Consider the following 18,440-nt stretch of genomic DNA (forward strand, 5'->3'; position numbering starts at 1 on the left):
TATATAGCATTGCTGTGACAAATGCAACTTAATAAGGAAAGGTTTGTCTCTTGGATTGAGGGTTCAACCCAGCATGGAAGGGAAGACACGGGGCAGATAGTGTGAGGTAGCACTGTGTACATCGTCAGGAAGGTATGATGACTGCTGGGGCCAAGTTTGACTTTTCCTTTTATTCACACCAGGACTACAACCCATTAGAACAGGGAGCTGCTCCTGCTCAGGGAGAGCCTTCCCTGGAATTAAGCACCTCTGGAAACATCCACACACACGCTTCCAGAGATGTGTTTCCTCGTGATTCTAAAGCCAGTCAAGAACAACTGTCCTGACTGAACAGCTGAGGGCTGGCCTTTGACCTCTGTGCTCCCATGTTGTGTGCTGGGCAGGAACAGAATGCTCCCACCGTGCTCTGAGTCTATGGCCACTGTGGGTGGCTGAGAGCTTCCGGAACAAGAAGAGCTTCTTTCTAGTGTGGGAGTTATTAGCATCCAAGAGGGTCAAAACCTTAATTATCTCTTTACTGCGGAAAGATCTCTCTATAATGGCCTCACAAGAGGGGAGCCAAGCACATCATTTTGATCTGTGATACTTTATTATTTTTTTTCTTGCTTGCTATCTTAGGTTAACAAGTTTCAAGTAGCTTGAAGACAGGAAATAATTTCCTTTGTATTCTCTCTGCCATCACTCAACACGTAATTGTGTTTAGTGTTCTTTCGAAACTGCTTAATCGTTTTGTTTCTCATTTCACATATACATATGAAGTCCTTAGACCAAGTAAGTCTTTAGCTACTCAATAATGCTACTAACAGAATATCAAATATCATTACTGGCTTTTAACTATATGAGTTTATTTTATTATTTGATTTTTGTGAATTAGCCAACTATAGTACTTGATTTTGAATATATTATTACATTAGAATAGGCAATATGTACCTCTTGTTCTTGCCCCACAGCTTTAAATAGAACAAAATAATATATAGTCTAGTGAAAATTCAGATTTCTTTCCACTGTGTACCACTGCTCTGGGGTTCTCATTCCTGCATCCACACTGTACCTCTGCCCCACAGGTGTAAGTCAGTCACCCCTGTTTACTGAAAGATCTGTTCTGCCTCTTAAAAACAAAAATCACACAATCTAACAAATATCCTAGTATCAAGCATATTTTGGTTAGGGGAGTCCATGAGACTCCCAAAACAACAGAAGCTATGGCTCCTAACCTTGTTTGCCTCCCACAGGTTGAAGGCAATCCCTATTACCAAAGACGCCATACACGACTACCATAGGACTTACTCAGAGGACCCAAGCTGGCTCTGACCTGAGAGCTTCTTCCCTGGGACCAGATTTCATGGTAGTGGACTGTGCTATACAAACTGCCATGGAAGTGAAATAACCAATAGTCCTACCTGGCTGTGATGTCTAAGAACCACAACAACAAGTATTACAAGATAGCCCTAAGCCCTAAAGTTCTCATAGTGGCACACATATACTTGGGCTAAACACTGAGGTGGTTTGAATAGGAATGGCCTTCATAAGCTCATATATTTAGATGCTTGGTCATAAAGGATTGATAGGGTCAACACTACTTGATAGGAATTTAGGAGGTGTGGCCTTGTAATAGGTGTGTCACTGGGGGTGGACTTTGAGGTTTCAGAATTTCAAGCCAGGCCTGGTGGCTTCCTCTCTCGATTCCTGCTACCTGCTGATCCAGGTGTAGAACTCTTGGCTCGTCTAGAAGCATGACTGCTAGCATGAGTGCCTGTCATGCTTCTCACCATGACAATAACGGACTACCTCTGGACCTGTTAGCCAGTCTCAATTAAATTTGCCTTGGTAAGGGTTGCCATAGTCGTGGCATCTGGTCACGGCAACAGAACATTGCCTAAATCACCAGCCCTGCTGATGCTGACAGGGGAGAACCGTGAGCCTTGAGATCCGGGAAGGACCAGCCATCCAGGAAGCAGTCTGGGGCTTGCTGAACTGTGCTGTCACAGAACCATGAGATTCTGAATGAAAACCCTGGGGGAGTTTGGTGACATAATTAGTCATTTTAATCTCAGGTATAGGGATGAGGGGATGCTTTGGAAAGGCAGCTGCAGCTGACCATAATTTGACTCATGCTCTAACAGAAGCATGGTTTTGCCAGCTGCAGATAATTTCTGCAATGGGGTGATGTGTGGAATTCTGGGAACTTTTCAGAGGGTGTATGAGTGCTTAGGGCCCTGAGAGGAAGTTGTTGGTTGGTTGGTTGGTCATACAGGGGGTTGCTTTTGCTTTGTTAGGATTCCTGCTCAAAGAAGAAACAAAAAGAAATTAGATTCTGGATCTCCCTCTCCCTCCTCTTCTTCCTCTCCCTCTTCTTCTCCCTCTCCCTCTTTCATAGTGATAGGGGGCAAATCTAGGGAGATGAAGGATAAGACACTCTCCCCCCCCCCAGATGATCAGGTGATAGATGGGAGAAGAAGAAGCCACAAAGTGGCAAAGACTGACTACAGTTGAGCCTGACTACCCTGTGGCTTCCTTCAGGAATGAGTATAATAAATTGGTATTGTTTAAAACTCAAGTGTGGTAATTTACTGCTACAGGGGATAACAAATGATGCAGATAACTTCACCGAGGCAACTGGTTCTCCTGGCTCCCAACCCACCTATGCATGATCCAGCTCGTACACGGATACCTGTTCTGACATACTGTGGGTGAGTTTTCAGTTTATTTCATTATTACATTGGGGTCAGGAATCAAAGCATCATAATGAACCCCTAAAGACAGTAGATTGGTCTGCATTAATAAAAAGGTCACAGTCTAAACGAGCACTTGTGAGATTCATCAAGCCTGTTTACATAGGAAGTTGTCCCTAACACTCTTAGACAGGACTTGTGCAGCCATGAGTTTCAAATGAAAAGACTGCCAACTGACAAGCACGTCCTGGCACCTGCGCAGAGCATGCCGCTCTGGGATGATTGGTTTTTACTCTGGTTTCAATCTGTGTCTCCTTTCCATTTGTTATCAAGAATTAACTCTGAGTAAATGGCCTCCAGACATTAATGTACACTGATCCCTGGGATGGATATGATTTCTTGGACCTGAAGCAGAAGACTCTACACTTTGTCCCTATTCTACTTCAGAAGAACAAACCTCCCCATTTTCTGATCCCACGTGGCTTCTTAGTGTAAAAGAAGAGTTGTTAGAGCTGAACCACCCTCATTGTTGAGGGGGGAAATTATCATGCCTTAGAAAAGTGTTTGCCCCACAACCACAAGGGCCTGGGGTCTGATCCCCTGCCACAGAGAAGCCATGCAGAGCATTAGAGTCTTCCCCTACCCCACCTCACCCATGCAGTCCAGCACCAAGTTTAAAATGCCACTCATATCCCTGTTTTGACTTGGGCCCAGAGTTCTTTTTAATCGTACCTTTCCACAGAAATGGCAAGCCACAGTTGCCCGCCTTTGTGGCATACACCAGTGAGCTTAAAATTCTAACAATTTTAGGAGGTGGCTCAATGGAGTAAGCACTTGTCACACAGGCATGAGGAGATTTACTTTTAGATTCTACATGAGCGGTGGCACCAAGCTGGACCTCACTTATTTCTCTCTAAACATAGTGATTTCCAGTTCCATCTGTGTGGTTGCAATGACAGGATGCGATGCTTCTCTGACTGCTTTCTCTTCCACTCAGTATATGCACCATCTTTTCCTTAGTCATTCATCATTTAGTGGGCACTAGGGTTTTCTCCAGCACAGACTTGATGTTAAAGTTGCATGAAAAGTCGCACAGACAGACAAGTGCCCTTGAAGAGGGTGAACGTAATTTTCATTCAGGATGCACTATGACTGGTCTTAAGTATCTATGTGAACAGGGTTGTTGCCTCTGTAAGACTCACTGTTGTGGAGGTAGAAAGAAATGAAGTGTTGTGGTTTTACGGTCCTTGTAAGCCAACAACTGTTTCTAGGCTTATGGATGAGATCGTTGCTCCTAGCTGCTGCCAGAGTTCTCGCTATGGATTATATCAAGCGTGGCCACTGGTCGCATAACGAAGTTGTTATCCCAATCACAGAAAAATATTTGAGGTCCTCTGATGATAGACAGACAACAGACCATGATTCCCACAGAGTCTGTATTTCTTCCCAGAGTCTTTGTTTCGATGTAAAAAGACGATTTTATTTTTCAATCTGATGAAAATGGTATTTTGAAGGGTAAGCCAAACAGCACAGGACAGGATGGTGGAGACATCACTGAACTGTCTAAGATACTCAGCTCAGTGTAGCCTCCAAACCTGCCAGGCTAACCAGCAAACACCTAGTTCAGAATACTAGATACCTTGCCCTTAAAGAAAAATTTTTCCGTCTTCTAGAAAATCAAATCTTCATTATTTATTTTACGTGTATGAGATTTTGCCTACATGTATGTATGTGTACCGTGTATGTGCAGTGTCCACAGAGGGCAGAGGAGAGCGTGGTATCTCCTGGAGTTGAAGTTACGATGATAATGAGCTTTCAGATGGGTGCAGGGAGCTGAGTCTGAATCCTCCTCAAGAGCAGTCAGTGGTCTTCACTACTGAGCCAGCTCTCCAGCCCTACCTCCGTTTGTTTTTTAAAGTCTGTGAAACATCCCTAAGTTGATTTTAGAAAGCCTATTTTTATTTTCTATTTTTCATGTAAGTACTTATTCCTTTCTCTGTAATCATTAACTCTCACAGAAAAACTCTGAGAACACACACACACACACACACACACACACATATATAATATTTGGTTTTGCAAGGCAAGGTTCACTGTGTGATATTGGCATTGGCCATCCTGGAATTTACTCTGTAGACCAGGGTGGCCTCATACTTACAGAGATTTGCCTGTCTCTTCCTCCCAAGTGCTGGAATTAAAGGTGTGCCTGGCTATAATTTCTTCCTACACAATAATAAAACTTACTTTGGAATACTTTGTAAAAGAAAACAGTATTTGTATACAGATTGTTTTTATTCCAAACTACTCAGGGTGGAAGGACCTATTTGTTCTTAAACCAGGAAGCATGTGGGTTTACACCAGCGTTTCTCAGGTCTTTTGAGATTCCAGGTAGCATGTTCCCTATGGCTTGTGGAGTCAGTCTAGAAGACTCTGAAGATTTCTCCTTTATGTAACACCATCTGCTTATCTGCCATAGGCCTGAACATATAGAAAAATTTGTCTTAACCATACAAATGCTGTGAGGAGCTAGCAACTTTGATTTTTAAGAGAAGCTCCATACTCAACAGAGCTGATCACAGCTGTCCCTTCCGTCTTTCCCTACACGCACATGTGTCTGTGACAACTGTCTGGCAAGGCATGTCGTCCCAGGAGAAACAAACTTTTGCAGGTCCCACAGCTGCATACTTGTGTGTGGTGTGCTTCAGTGAACAGTACAATAGTAACACCTGAACAGAAGCTGCCCTTGGCTCAGATGCTTCCTCCTTTCCCAGAGTTATATCTGCCACAAGAACAACACAGGAAGGCAAAGGCATGCCACTCAGAGCCAGGCTGGTTCAAAGCCCTCAGAAGTGTGACAGGAAGCAGGCTGTAAACAAACGAAATCTAGAGACTCCTTGTGATAACAGAAGTGTTAGCAAACAAAAGGAAACTCCCCAGGAGCTTGAGTTAGCCCTCATCCCAATGGCTATAAGTTAGAGATAGCCCTTATATGGTAATGTTGAAATGGTAGATTATTTAGGGGTTGGGGATATGTTTGAGATGCCACCAGTAAAAAAGAAAATGACTTGTAATAAGAGTGAGATATTCTTTTAAAAGATTAGCCTGACTTTGAGTTTCTTTCTAGCTTCTTTTTTGACCCTGTGATTCTCTCTCTCTTTCTCTCTCTCTCTCTCTTGATGTCTCTCTCTCTCTCTGTGTGTGTCTGTGTCTGTGTGTCTTTCTATACCATATAGTCATACACCTTGACATCATCTATTATACTAAGGAAGGTTGATTCATCAGAATCAGCCCTGTGTTGTTCGGACATTCCACCTCCCAAACAATGAGCTAAATAAACCCTAAACCCCCTTTGTTCTATTACAGTACCATGCTTCAAATATTTTGTTATAACACTGAGAAAAAATAAATTTATTCTCTGATATTTTTACAAATAAATTAGGCATCATTTAGGTTCTGAGAAGTTCACAGCAAAACAAAAACAAACGAAAACCATTTAAGAAAACATAGCAAACCGAACACTTGTGCATTTATACCTGTTTGCTTGTGAATTATTATTAAAATGTCATCTCAATGTTTTTTAAAGGACAAAGGACAAGGGAAATAGGAGTGAAGAGCAGATATAAAGTGGCCCCAACAGTTTGGAAGCTTTAAACCAGAGAAATCAGTGATTTTTAAGTTTCCTGGACCAACAAAACTAGAAATATAAATTAGCACTAGGGAGGGATTAATTTGAGTTTATTTTATAATTTATAGTGAACTTGTAATTAAATTAGAAATAAGGAGGAATTATGGAAATATAAATTAGCAACAGAGCAAACGGGTTAATAATTTGAGGCCTGAGTTTCCTAATGTAAAAGTTCAAATGTCTCTAAGTTGGTGAACGGTTAACTGTAAAGGCTGGATACTGACTTTCACTTTCATGTGAACCGCAGTTAGACCCATGAGCCTCCTTTGGTCTACATGGTAGAAAACTGTCTTCTTTGGCTATGGCAGAAGATGGGAGTGTATTCCAGGGAGAAACTGAGCCAGGAACATTGGATCTTTGGCAATCAGGAAGAGCAGAGAGAGGTGACACGTAGAGAGGGGGCTGTGTGGAAGGGGTGGGGTTGAGCAATAGCAGGGGTCTGTTTGGCTGAGGATACTGCCAGTCAGGCTCACGGCCCCACCCTCATCCCCACCCCCACATGCAGCAGACAGGAAGATCCATTTCTGGGAAGGTTGATCAGACCACTTGAAAGTCCCAGGTAAAGAGTCGGAAATATACAAATAAAACAGCCATCATGTTTGTAGAGCAACACCTTCTAATGAACCAGTTCTCTGCTCATCAACAAAATAACATCCACAGAACAGCATCTCAAAGTGTGAGCCACACGTAACTCAGCAATTCCCCTCAGACGACAAGGGAAAATAAGTTTTTCTTTTGAATTTATTGCCATGTAAGTGTGAGATTAGGAGGAAGACACAATAAAACATTTGTAAGGCCTCAAAACATCTTCTGATAGGCTTTGTCATAGGCCCTAGCAGCACATGCTTCAGCAAACCAAAGTGAGCCAAGTGAGAAACGGAGTTCTGGGAAGAAGCCAAGAGGATTCTGGGACTTGGAGGTGGTAAGAATGTTGTCACTCCAGCTAAGGAGCAGTCCCCAAGAAAAGCAGGTCTGACTGGGGCAAGAGAACAGACAGTTCTGGAGAGAAATCTCAACAGAAAGCTACACAAGAGAGCATGCAGCTAATTCAGAGAGAATGTGTTCCATTCGCCCCTGATACATTATTGACTGACATGGCAAATTAAGCAAACAAAATCAATCAGCTAGGACTCCAGGCAACAAAAGAAGTTGTTAAGGAGTGTGTTTGTCGGTATTCTCTGATTATACCAAATGCCTAAGCCCTACTTACAAAGAGAGATGTAGTGTGGGTTTATTCAGTGGGTTTTGTTATCCATATCGATTGCCCTATCACTCTAGCCCATGACATACATCATGGTATGAGTATATGATAGACCCAAACTGTCAGTCTTATGGCTGGAAGGCCTAAGAGAGGAGAGGAAGTGACTGGGCTCTCATTCCTGAAGCCCTTCCCGTAGGCTCCACCTCTCAAGTAACCTACCATTTCCTCCCAATGCCATAAGCTGAGGACAATCCTCAGTCATAAGAAGGGCTTTTCAGGGGACATTCACAATGCAAACCATGGGGGAGCATAGAGCTTGGCACTCAGCACCATCACACAGCTTTAATAAAATGAATGATAACAACCCAAACACAGCTAGAGAGGTGGACACCTTGGGTGGAGAAGTGTATGAGCTGGAAGGGTGTCTGACATCACATCTCAGAAAAATAAAATCATTGCAAGATATGGTATTTGAGGACTTCAAGAGACCAAGACAAATCCCCAAGGCTTCCAGAAATCACAGCCGGGCAGCCCATATCTGTAATTCCAGCACTAAGGTGGCTGAGGCAGAGAGAGCACCACAGCTTTGAGGCGGGAGGATTGCCATAAGTTCAAGGCCAGTCTGGCTTACATAGCAAGTTCATAGAGTGGAGCCTTATCTTGAGAAGCCAACAAGAATTAATAGCTCCTAAAGATACCTTTAAAAAAATGGAAATTAGGTCTAAGAAGGGAATTGGGCACAAGGAAGAATGGAGCAGAGAAACAGTTTTTATGCCTCTAGTAATAACTGATTTTTAAAATTATGTTCCTGCACATCTCATAGGCAGGACACATTTTGGGTTGAAAGTTTTGTGGGTGGGTTGGTATTCTTATCCTTCCACTGGAAGTCCTGCCTGGCTTCAGGAGGTGGCTGGTTTAGGCTCCATATCCCCTACTGCTAGGAGTATCAGCTAGAATCTCCCTCATAGACTCCCTGGAGCCTCCCAGATCTCTGGCACATCCTAGAGATGCCCCCAGCTCCCCAGTCCTCTGCTGATTTTTATTCTCTCTACCCTGCTTTCCCTCCTCATCCCCCTCCTCATCCCCTCTCTCACCCAGATCCCTCCGTCTATCAATCCACCTCCAATGTCTATTTTATTCCCCCCCCTCTGAGTGATTCAAGTCTCCTCCCTTTTGCCCTCCTTATTATTTGGCATCTTTGATTAAGAGATGGAGGGAATGGCTAACTAATGACTGGCCCAAATTGAGACCCATCCCATCGGCAAGAACGAATCCCTGACCTATATTTGTATATATACATATAGTTATGATCTGACACTTGTGCCCAGAATAGCTGTAGTCATTTTGGCTCATGCCTGCCAGCTATTTCATATTGTTGCTGTAACATGCCTGCGAGTCATTAACCCCTATAGAAGTGATTTGGCTTAGAGCAAGGATGTTCTGACCACATACCCTATTTTGTCTGTATGATGTTTGATAATCTTAAGAAGGTCCATGAAGCCTTACATAAGATCCATCAAATCAAAGGTCAATATGAATTGTTATTCTAAAATATCTTGAGTCAGAGCTGACCACCAGGCAATCTTCCCTGCACCTACATATGAGCTCACTGTTGTTTTTGTGACTGACACTGTGGTACTAATAAGTCAAAAAGTTATGATTATAATACTCATGCTGTTATCTCAATGTTCTGAAATCCCCACTCACCACCCATCCACACACCTTTACCTTACTCAGGGCCAATCAGCTTAAAGGTTAGCTGATAATACTTTGCCTAGTAAGCCAACTGCTCTGCCCTTCCTTGCCCCTTACATTTTTGAACCTGTTCTTTTCCTATGAAAAGACTATCCTGGAAGCACACTAGTACCTCAGTTAGGCTTCTAAGTCTTTTCTGCGGTCCTGAATGTTCAGTACTGAGGTGTATGCTCAATAAACTATTCTTGTTTAACTGAGGTCAGTGTTTGTATGGTTCAAGTGGTGATTCCTGAACTCACGTGTGTGTGTGTGTGTGTGTGTGTGTGTGTGTGTGTGTGTGTGTATTCAGGACCCTGGCTTTACCCATCTACCACAATGAGTGACCGAAAAGATCCTTTTGAGTCCCTTTCCATCACTCAACACATATTTTTTTCCCTTACAGCTTTAAAGCACAAATAGTTTTATAGCATTATTTCTATGTATATTTATCTGAGTCATTGCTTAAAGTGGTGGGCCACATGAAGACCAACATAATGAATGGGCAGATTTAGCAACCGTTGCTTAATAAGCTTTAAAAGAAAGCAATTACAATGTCTTCCAGCCTGTGCTTCTCCAGCCTGTCCACCCAGTGGGTCTTATGTCAAACAGCTTGTTGAGCTCCAGAATTATTTATCTATCACTTTCTGTTTTGCTGGTCTAGTGATTCTTTCACAGAGAAAATGCGGATAATTTTATTTGGCATTTCAAATTAACACATTCTGGCTTGGCAATCACCATTTATTTTTCCTGAAGATTGCCTCACAAGCCATTCTTTCTAAGACATTAAGTTTAGAATTTTCCCCAATGCTGGTGTCAAGAGGAAAATAATGTTACATTCCTCCTTTGAAAAATCAAAACCATATGTGGTCATGTGCTTCAGCATGTCCTCATCTTTCTTCAAAGACCACGGGCAGCATGGATCTTTAAAGAACACAATCTCATTATAACATGTCCCGATTCTCTCAGACCACACAATTTTTGTGCATCTTAGTCTTCAATTCTACTCCACTTCCTTCTGAAGACTGTGAGCCTGCTGCCCACAGATCAAATCCAAAGAAGGCACTAAGAACACTCATGATAAAACACAAACACATGGACCAGAGCATTAATCCAACCATAGTAAAATGCTATCTTTAACCTTATAGATCTGTAATTATATTAGATGTAAACTGCTCTAAAGAGACAAAGATAGTTGTGCTGATTAAAAAAAAACAAAACCCAATTATTGTCTGCTTATAATCTGACAGTTAAAATGTAAGAATAGGGAAATATTGACTATAATACACAATCTAATTAGAAAAAATATAGTGTGTTAATATCAGAGATATTAGTATTTATGGGGAAGTCCTTTCCAACTATAAAAAATATTTTATGATAACCAAATTACATGTAACTTCAAAATACATAAAATAAAAATTGAAGAAATTAAAATAGTCAATATTACAATAAGACATTTTTGACATAACTGTTTCTCACTAAACTAAAGAGTCCCTGATGAAATTTTAGTAAGAATATACAAGACCCAATTACAAGGCCTGTCAAATGGATATGCAGGAAGCAGTAGACCTATAATTTCCCAATAAGCATTCTTTTTAGACACATGCACACATTTACTAAAAGATGTGATTAGGCCATAAAGTTAATCACACCGAAGTAAACACTCTTAATAACAGAGTGTTCTTCATTCTTTGACTAAACTGCAATTAAGACAGCTCAGAATCCAGTGAGATAGAGCTGATTGGAATATTCTTCTAGATTTGAAATTTGAAGACATTTAATTCTAAATAACCCATAGGTCAAGGGAGTCATTTTTATAAAAGACTTTTAAGTGAACTGTAAAGAAAATGGACTTATCAGCTCTTAGGGGATGGAATTACTGCCATACTTAATCTGCATCTAAAGACAAAGATTAAGACAAAAGTAAACACTGACCATCAGCTCCTTGAACACACACACAGAAACAGAGAAGTAGAGAGGGGCCGGACAGTGTCTCAACAGTTAAAAACACTGGCTGCTCTTCCACAAGACCCAGGTTCTATGCCCAGCACTTACATGTTAACCCACAATCATCTGTGACTCCAGTCCCCAGGGAATCTGACTCCCTCTTCTGATCTGTAAAAATACTGCACACATATGTCCTGCATGGCCCCTGTGAAAGCACCAGCAGGACACAGTTTCCACCCCTGGAACAGAGCTAGCAGTGTGTGGGCCTCCTGTGAGTGCTGATGCTTGCTAGGCATAAGGCTCATTTGTATAATAAAGTACATATCAACTTGTTCCTCCTTTGAGGAGTGCTCTCCCAGTAAAGGTTAATCACTCCATAATTAGAAACTGCAGGAGCTCGGGAGCTGAGGGTATGTCTGGTGTTCCTTAGCAAAATGGTAACTGCTGTAACCTTCAGGACAGCCCTTAAGGTTGTGGGGTAAAAATTCTGAAAGCATGAGTGAAAGAATATAAAATTTCTCAACTATGCAGAATATGAGGATGCAATATGAATTGTATGAGGGACTTCACAGACCTAAAAAGATTAGAGGCATCTGCACTATCAGCCTGCTTCTTAGAAAGATATTAAGGAGGGCGATAAAGACATTTAGGGAGTGGTAATCACAGGGCAAGATCTCACCCAGCTAAACTTAGTGTTTGTTCTCACAAAGGCAGGCAGATTCCAGAGTTCAAAGTCAGCCTGGGAGACGTAGTTTAGGCCCAGGTGTGGTGGGAATGGAGATCTCAGAGCTGGATTCCACCTAGCTAGCTTATTGTCTGTGTTTACAAAGGCAGGCAGATTTCTGGATTCATTTGCTATGTTAAAAAATGTTCTTGCTGTCTTCTAAGAATTAAGGGGCTAAGGTCATAAGATGCATGGGGTAATCAAAAGGGAACCTGGGGTGGACAATCAAATTGATATGCAAATAAAAGGCTGGACTTTGATGCAAGAGATGAGCTTTTAGAATTTTTTTCTAGCAAGAGAGCTGTCTTTTAGCTATCATGCAGATAGCTGTCTGGAGAGCCAACACAAGCAGAGCCCAGAGCTGTCAACGTGTACCCAGTGGGGAGAGAGTGACATGGCTCCCGCCCCTGGAACAGGGCCTCGGTGCACTGAGTGTCTGTCGTGACTGCTGTGGCCATAGGGCTTGTTTGAGTAATAATGTACATATTTTCTGGACACACTAGCAGTGGAGGACTCTTTCCTTCTGGGAAACATCTTCCCTGTCAATGTTAATGACTCCATGATAATTAGAAACAGCACAAGTCCAGGAGTTGAGGGTATGGTTGAGTCTACACAAAATGGTGAACACTGGGACCTTCAGAATAGCCCTTAAGGCTATGGGAAAGAACTCTAAATACATGAGTTCAAGAATATGTATTTATTCCCTGGCAGTGGTGGTGCATGCCTTTAATCGTAGCACTTGTGAGGAAGAGGCAGGCAGATTTCTGAGTTCGAGGCCAGCCTGGTCTACAGAGTGAGTTCCAGGACAGCCAGGGCTACACAGAGAAACCCTGTCTCGAAAAACCAAAAAGAAAAGAAAGAAAAAGAATATGTATTTAAGGATGCAATATGAATTATATGAGAAGCTTCTCAAATCTAAAGGAACAAAAGCAGCTGCACTGTGAGCCAACTTGTTAGAAAATTACTAAGGAAGGAGATGAAGAGCTCTAGGGAGTGGCAGTTGCAGAAGATCTCACCCAGCAAAGTGTTTGTTTGTTTGTTTGTTTATGCTTACAAGGCAGATAGATTCCTGAGTTTGATGTTGGCCTAGGACAGAGCAAGGTTAGGCTCATGTATATGTATGTATATATGTATATGTATGTATATGTATATGTATATATATGTGTATATATATATATGTATGTATATATATATATACACACACACATATATATATATCAACATTCATAACATAAAATAAAATCTCAAAAAAATTTTTAAAGTGAATAAAAGTTAAATTTAAAAGAAGCTGTAGGAAAGGATAGGAAAGATGTAACATAAAGAACAACATTTGTCATATGACAAAAATAATGAGCATGATTAATGAACTCCAGACAAACCTTTTACAATATGTGTTTGTGTGTGTGTATCCCAAATGTTTAAAATTAGCAAATATAGATCACAGAAATGAACAAAATTATTAATGTAAAACTAGTATAAGTTTATACCTGCTAAGAAATGTGAATCGACAAATTTAGAATTTCCCTCAATGAAAATCCTAGTTATATGTGGCTTCATAAATCTTGTAAATATTTGAAATGTATACAAAGTTTTCCAGAGGGAAGAAAAGAATGGAATATATCCCAGGTTATTTTATGAAGTCAATAATTTTTTTTTTTTTTTATTTTCGAGACAGGGTTTCTCTGTGTAGCCCTGGCTGTCCTGGAACTCACTCGGTAGACCAGGCTGGCCTCGAGCTCAGAAATCCGCCTGCCTTTGCCTCCCAGGTGCTGGGATTAAAGGCGTGAGCCACCACTGCCCGGCGTCAATAAAATTTTGATGCTAAAATTTGAACAGAATAATAAACAACAATGCTTAGCTGTCTCCATTAGCTGTAGGACTTATTTTTCTGTGGCTGTTAGAAAACACCATGGCCAGAAGCAACTTAGGAAGGAAGGAAGTGCTTGGGAAGAAAGTGCTTCGGGGTTGATAGTTTCAGAGGACTGGATGTTCATAATGGCAAGGAAGGCATTGTGGCAGGAGAAAGCTGAGAGATTGCCACACTCACAGGAAGCAGAGACAGTGAACTAGAAGTGAGGTCAGACTATAAACCCTAAAGACCTACCCTCAATGACACACTGCCTCCTGCAAGGCTCCACATCCTAAAAGTTCTGTACCTCCCTAAACCGCTCCAACAGCGCCACCTATAGCGCCACCTACCAGAAACCAAGTGTTCAAATACAAAGTGTTCCTCATTTTACCGCCACGCCAATTTTTAATTAATTTTTAATTGTTAATGAGGGTGGCCTCATTAACAAATGATAAAATTGAGAAGCACCCGTCTCTCTCTTGACTGCACTAGTTAGTCAAAATATTCACTACAGATTCCCCGGACTTCTCCCCAATCCTTTTGAGTGGCCCAATAAATTACTCCTTCCAGAAATCATGTCTATGGCACCTCATCTCCATTGCTATGATGCTAAGTCCCACCGAGGTTCTGAAATTCTCTTCTACACGCAAGCCCACAAGCTAATCTAATCCTCCTTAGCTTTATGAATACTGGGAAAAGGAGGAGACACCTGCATCAAAGGTAAAGAACAATTTATTGTACATCATATGGTAAGGGGAGTAGCCAAAATACTGTCGGGTTTGCATTGATTGAGTTCCATTCATCAAAGGTGATGCACAGAGCCAGTGGCACTTGGATTTGTCAGTTGCATTATACAAGAGAGTCATGTTGAGGTTAAGGGCCCTCAGCCTAGGTAATGAGCAAACACATAGACCATTGTCCTGGAAGGTAATGTTCCTGATAGTCAGCTTTCTGTGGGTGTGGTAAAATAATGTCAGACACAAATCAGCCTAAAAGAAGAAAGCTCCTTTTGTGTTGTGTGCTCTTCCATTTTGTCTCTTGATTGCCAGGTCCCATTGCCCCTAAGCTTGTGGTGAGGCAGTATTGCATGGTGTAAGAATAGCATGCAACAAAGTTGCTAGTGAACTAATGTCATCCAGGAAGCAGAGAAGAGAAAGCAGGCAGCGAGGTTCCCAGTATCCCTGAAAGGGACATGCCCCTGGTGATCTAATCTCCCTTCCACAAGGATATGGACCCAACTTTTCTCTACTAGTTCCTACCTCCTAAGGATGATGCCACCTCCCAGAGTGCCACGGACTAGTGGCCAAGCTTTCAGGATACAGGCTATGAGAAGATATTACAAGGACAAAATCTTAACATGTTATTCTATTATATCAGACAATAAATCTACCTTTCGCCATGGGTAGAGATAGCATCTCTAGCTTCCATGGTGCTGCTATATCAATAACCTTGAAGATATAATTCAGAATAAAAGAAGCTGGTACCTCTGCTTATGAAATACACAGAAATCCAGAGACCTGGTATGGAGCATCTTCTAATGAACATTCCTTCAGTAAAAGTTAATGTAGTGTTTGTCTCCAGATTCCTTCTTGAATTCAACATACTGAAAATAGAAATAAATGAAAAGCTAAGAGGTCAAATCTGAAACAACAATAATGATTATCTTTGGGTGACATTACACAATTTTGTAGATGGTTACAGTTGCATGCCTGTAAGAAGGGATTTCTAGTCATGTGTGTTTGGCTCTTTTTCTTGGAGCTGCAGATGATAAATGTTTGCTAATGAGAGAAAATTAGCATTTGCCAAGACATGAATGCCAATAGAAACATTTCCAAATGCAAATATGCAGATTAGATGTTTAATTCAACTGAGTTTTCAGACTACAGTATTAGCACACATTACTCAAAGACAGCTTCAGGTTTTTCTTTCTACTCTAATTCATTGGTCTTTCTTCTCCCTCCCCCCTCCTCTTCTTCCCCCTCCTCTCCTTCCCCCCTTTTCTCCCTCTCCCTCCCTTCTGTCCCTCTCCCTTTTCCTCTCCCTTTCTTTCTCATTGCTAAAACACACATATTCAATTTCTTGTTTGAAATATTATTACTTTCCTACCAGAAACCCCTGTACAACATAAAAATGGAGCACCTTGAGTTAGTTCTATAATGTATAAAAAAAGTTAATTTACAAGAATCTCATATACATGCAGAAATATGTATGTATTTAAAAGTAAGTTCCATGGCCCATCTGGAGTCACGAGCAATTACTGTGTGTCTTGGAAGTTTAAATGGGTACCGTCTGCCACGGACCATGTCAAGGCATGATGACTGATACTGCTCTCTGAGCACCCACAAAACAGCATGATCAGCAAGAAAACTACTCTTGACAATCACTCTTGCTTTCACGTGTGTGCTTGTACATATATGAGCAAATGTGCACGCATGTAAATACATATGACATAGAGGCCATGGGACAACCCTGAGTGTCATTCTTCAGGCACCATCTATTTTTGAGACCAGGTCTCTCTTTGGCCTGAAGCTTACCAGATGGGCTATGATGACAATCCAGCAAGCTCTAAGAATTCACTTGATTCCATATTTCCAGTATTGGGACTACAGTGTTGTTACCATGCCCAGATTTTAAAAATACATACTTTAGTTATTTGAGAACTTTATATGTGTATGCAATAATACATGCATACATGTATTATTATATCCATTCTCTTCCCCCTACAACTGCTTCTAGACACTCACCCTCAACTTCCTACTTTATGTTCTCATTACAATTAAAAAAAATCCACTGAATCTAATTGTGCTTTGTATATGCAAAGGAGTGTGGGATCATCCATTGGCATATGATCCATACTATGGGCCCATTGACTCTCCCTCTGCCAGCCACTGACTGCCTCAGCTACTGATGGGGCTTGATCTAGTGCAAGCCCTGTTAGAGAAAACCACAGCTGCTGTGAGTTCATGAGAATATGACCATAGTATTCTCCCCATGCCCCACCACCCCACTCATGATCTTTCTGCCTCTCTCTACTGTGGTATTCTCAGCCTTCTTAAATGCTGTGAGCCCTTTAACACCCTCTGCTGTGGTGACCCCAACCATAAAGTTATTTTGTTGCTACTCCCTAATTATAATTTTGCTACTGTTATGAATCATAATGTCAATATCTGATATGACCCTTAAAAGGGGTGATGATCCACAGGTTGAGATCACTGCACTACTGTAAGTTTCTGATACAATACACACGTCTCGATCATGGCTTAGCATTCCACAGACCCTTATTCTCTGTACTCTAACCAGGTACACCCACATGTTGTATAACGATTCTGGGGACTCAAGCCCAGGTCTTTGCGCTTGCAAAGGAAGCAAGCACTCAATAACCCAGCCATCTCTCTGGCCCAGTCACCATATATATATATATATATTTTTTTTTTTTTCAGAGAAAAGGAAAGTGTCTACTATAAATGAATCACTGCTCAAGTGGATTAGAAACAAGCAGTTTTCAAGAATTCAATCTAGAAAAGAAGGAAGACTAGAGACAGCTCTGAGCATTCTGTATGCCATCAGCTTCTATCTGCTCACATCAGTCTTAAAAAGAAATGTCATGTATGTATTTGAATAGATGAATGAGTGAGAAATGGGTGTGGGAACAAGGTTAATTGACTTGTTAAAGGTACCAACACCTTATTTTTCCTTTCAGCTGTCCTACCATGGAGTACCAAAAACTGCTCCCAAATAGACCAAACCTGGCACCTATTTCTTCCTGAGACCCGTGGTTGTAAGCTATGACACATTAAACATTCCATCACCTTACCTCAGGCCAGCTGAATTCCTCTTCTAGGGTTGACACGCAGGACACTCCCATGGATGTTCTAAGGATGATGTTGATGTATTTGGCTCAACTCATTCTTTCTTCAGGACTATTTGGATGGTTGGTAACACATCCTATTGAAAATAGATGATCTAGTTATCAGACAGGCAACAGGCCAAACACAAGCCTTTTCTCAAGCCCACTGGTCATATGGATCTTTTTCACATTCTCTAAGCATCAGATTTTAGCATCCTTTTGTTCTCCATAGTTTTCAAAGTGAAGGCATTAGCTACTGTTCTTGAGTAGTAGTTGTCATAGGAAGCTAACTCCCTCTTGAGTGATCTCTGCTTGTTCAGCACTTCAATCTATTCTTGTATGAAGGATGGAAGATCTCATTCTCTTTCAAGATGAGGAAAGAAATCAGGGTACCAGCTATGAAACTAATATCCTCATGGCTGACATCACTTCATTCTGGAATGTGCTATTTAGCAAAGAGTATATTTTAGCAAAATTTCTCTTGTATGACATTAGCATACCCTGGCATAAGGAGACACAAGTGGACTTGAATGTTAAACAGTCTTGATGGAATTTTTCCAAAATTATTCCTGTCCAACTTGAATATACACATTGTCTTAGTTAGGATTACAGCTGCTATCATGAAACACCATGACCAAAAGCAACTTGAAGAGGAAAGGATTTATTTGGCTTACACGTCCACATCCATAGTTCATTACTGAAGGAAGTCAGGACAGGAACTCAAACAGGGTAGGAACCTGGAGGCAGGAGCTGATGCAGAGGCCATGGAGGATGCTGCTTACTG

At 41.4% G+C, this 18,440-nt stretch overlaps 1 long non-coding RNA gene across 3 annotated transcripts in view; it reads right to left on the reverse strand.

Moving 5' to 3' along the window:
- Nucleotides 1-18,440, reverse strand: part of LOC116092859 — a 37,604-nt gene that overhangs the window by 2,725 nt on the left and 16,439 nt on the right. For 2 of the 3 annotated variants that reach the window (XR_004119538.1, XR_004119536.1), the window contains 2 exons: nt 17,624-17,754; nt 13,732-15,412 (listed from right to left, as the gene is read on the reverse strand). This is a non-coding gene — a long non-coding RNA (uncharacterized LOC116092859). Of the gene's footprint in view, nt 1-13,731; nt 15,413-17,623; nt 17,755-18,440 lie in introns of those variants that run through there. The other variant, XR_004119537.1, reaches the window with a different exon arrangement.

This window comes from Mastomys coucha, unplaced genomic scaffold (assembly GCF_008632895.1).
Source record: "Mastomys coucha isolate ucsf_1 unplaced genomic scaffold, UCSF_Mcou_1 pScaffold16, whole genome shotgun sequence".
In the NCBI taxonomy this organism is placed as follows: Eukaryota; Metazoa; Chordata; class Mammalia; order Rodentia; family Muridae; genus Mastomys; species Mastomys coucha.